The sequence below is a fragment of the Rhyacophila brunnea genome, unplaced genomic scaffold (genome assembly GCF_057557595.1).
Source record: "Rhyacophila brunnea isolate RB1 unplaced genomic scaffold, BYU_Rbru_1.0 scaffold_17, whole genome shotgun sequence".
NCBI classification, from domain to species: domain Eukaryota; kingdom Metazoa; phylum Arthropoda; class Insecta; order Trichoptera; family Rhyacophilidae; genus Rhyacophila; species Rhyacophila brunnea.
This window is the reverse complement of record NW_028232827.1, coordinates 39638516-39641652: the sequence shown is the minus strand read 5'-3', so window position 1 is coordinate 39641652 and position 3137 is coordinate 39638516. Positions and strand designations below refer to the sequence as shown.

Genomic DNA, 3137 nt, shown 5'->3' with positions numbered 1-3137 from the left:
TTCCGAAATACGAGTTTTCGCATGACGGTATTACGGTAAACCCTATACGTAATTATTCAAGAACGGTCGATCGTCGCGGCCTATATATTGTATATCGAATGAGCGAGTCTCTTATCATTTTAAATGTGCATAATTGTAGGTAGGTAGGTACGCGGTCACAGACGGCCGTTGCGCCGTGCCCTTTTCGGAAAGATGGTAAAACACATGCGGCAAAGAGCGAACGCTTCGCTCGTTTGACCGTGCACAATTGCGTTATATAACCGTAGTCATTCAATATACTAGGCTTACGGATCGATTTAGCGGCGCATTATCTAGTAATTACTAATTGTCCGACGGCGAAGTCGTCATTTGTTGCCGGCTGTCAAATGAGGAGACGAACGCGGCCGCCCATAGACAGCAGACCGGAGAAGAAAATTGTCTATGCCGACGATTGTTTATCGATAATTTCATGATGAGCTAAAAATCTGCAAACCGCCTGATAAATATCTATAATTTATGAGCTTATTTATCGTCGTGTTTGCAGAATTTTATCTGACGACACCGTCGACGACCTTTCGAACGTCATTCGCAAAAAAAGTGGGGAAAATTTCAACGACAGATAAAAATCTGAAAACCGTTTTCTAAAATTCTATAATATACGCGAATATTTATCGCGGTGATTTCGAAATTTTACGAGTCACCTGTGATTTTTAAACGTCATTCGTAAAAAGTGGGGAAAAATCCGGGAAAATTTTATCGACAGTTAAAAATCTTAAAACTATTTTATAAAATTCTATTATCCATGTGATTATTTATCGTGGTGATTTTAGAATTTTGCGTCGCACCGTCGATTTTTAAACGTCACATATTGAAAATCACAAAACCGGGTAATACTTCATCCGACGGCCGAATGCGCGAACGACACGGCGTAAATAACGTCCGCGATAATATTTAACACTCATAATAATCGAGCGGGTATCGAATCTCTCGATTTCCCGTACGACGGACATTATGAAGCCTCCTAGAGTCACGTCCGCAGTACACTTTTTCATAAGCCGATTTGAAAATGATTTTCGCGGTCCGAGGGGGCCCGAAGAGTGTGCGGTCGCGACGCAGACCCGTTTCGGACGATAATCACTTGCATATTCCGAAGTTTGAACGCCGCTCGTCTTTTGACGGGTCAGTTTAAAAGTTTGCAGAGTTATGCCGATTACAGAGTCGCTATGACTTTGTATAACGTAGCTGAGCGTTGACCGACTTTCCCGATAACTTTGATAAATCTCGAAACCACGTGAAATGGGTGCATTTAAAATGATAAGTGACACGCCCGATGAATATATTTATGCGGCAATGTCAATATGAAGCGGGATAAATAGACATATAAAATATAATCCGTAGCCTTGAATTCGAATCGCATCACGCTTCGCGCGAGAAGTCACGTGGGCGCGTCGCTGCGCGCTGCCATCTGTCGGGTGAAATATGCGTCTCGAAAAAGAAGAATGATCGTGTATCCCCCGTTACAGATTACCTACCTACCTACCTAAATATTGATGAATCGTATAATATATAAATATATATACTCGAGTTCGTGATAAATAATCGTTCATAATTGAGTATTAGATCTCCCGATTAGAAGAAAAACCAATTTCTAAATTGTGATGCCGGCGGCCGTGTCTTCGGTGACCGGTCTTCTGAATTGACGAAAGATTTTGACAAGATTAATGCGAAATGTATCTCGTACAATTTGATAATTCACCGCGTCATAATATGCGGAACCCTGACAGCGATTTCCGATTATTTTTAACGGCCCGTTTACTGAACTTAAGTCGGATCTGCAGTAATCGGCTATTCTAGGATCTTATAATATTAATTGTCGTCGACTGCGGCCGACGATGCGTGCGACCGCGGTGCGTGAACGCTTATGACGATACGCATTGACATAATCCAGAGTTTAAACGTTTTCCGTCCTCTAATAAGATAGTTAAATTGGATTGCAAAAGTGTCTTGTTCCTCTCGCCTTTGCGCTATACCGAGTCATAGCGCTCTCGGACGGGAGAATGAGAGAAATGAAATAAACTTCGGATCGAAGCGAATCGAGCGCATTTAAAATGATAGATTACACGGCGAACGGTCATACTGAAGCCGTAATGTCAATATCGAGCCGGAAAAATCAATATTCTCGGCGTTTTTGCGAAAATCATCTAGGAAAATTTGAATTTAGCCTCCGTTCGCGCCACCGCCGCCGCTGTCACCTGGCGGATTGAACGGTTACTTCGCAAAATATGCCATAATAAATTTAATTATCACCAGACGACCGACGGCCTGATCCGTCTGGCTGGCGCCTGCCTGATGAAGGATACCGCCTAATGCTCCGTTTCCCTCATGACTATTAATTATACCCGCCCGCCCGTTCGATAGATTAATAATATAATTTACAGGTAATTATACCTAAGGCGGCGGGAATAATGCATAAATATAGCTATGATGTCACCATATTATCTTCCTAGATATATATTCCGATGTCATTATGATAGATCTAGATTAAGATTAATATTAATATTAATATTATATTATATGCGGGTAATCATGCCCATGACCGCTGGAGTGATGCATAAATACAGCAATGTTTCGAGGTGTTTGATGGATACGAAATACCTACCTACCTACCTACCTATATTGTTCATTGTCGACAGACAAAATATCAAGACATTACATCAGAACAGCCTTGAAAACGCAACCTCCCAGTATAATAAGACATGTACGAAGACGCAATAACGTCATACCGCATTCAGTCGATGAACCTATGAAAAATCAAAAATACATGAAAAATAATAGGCCGAGCAGACGTCCGATCTCTGCGGAGGTTTTTTTCCCGCCCGCCCTCCTCACCGATGGACCCGGTGACCAGCGGTATGAATGGTGGGATACGGCCTCGCATACGCGAGAATGTTTCCAACTTTTCCAGTTTTCGCCCTAACTTCCAGAATATCGTGTGAAACCCTTCTGTGGGGCGTTATATGCCCGCGGGCGCATGAACTCGGTGACGGATCGACCTTTAACATGTGACTCTTGACTTAACCGGCGATCGATCGGCCATACAAAATTTTGACACGTCAGCTTACGCGTCCGCCGTATTTCGATATTTATCAAACGAATAC

The 3137-nt window shown here is 42.6% G+C and overlaps 1 long non-coding RNA gene across 1 annotated transcript in view; it reads right to left on the bottom strand.

Annotated features, from left to right (window-relative positions):
- The window catches only part of LOC147074070 (uncharacterized), a 2602-nt gene extending 2221 nt beyond the window's left edge, over positions 1 to 381 (bottom strand). Inside the window, exon 1 of the long non-coding RNA XR_015070349.1 lies at positions 1 to 381. This exon is cut by the window's left edge and continues 948 nt beyond it. This is a non-coding gene — a long non-coding RNA (uncharacterized LOC147074070).
- Between the last annotated feature and the right edge of the window lie 2756 nt (positions 382 to 3137).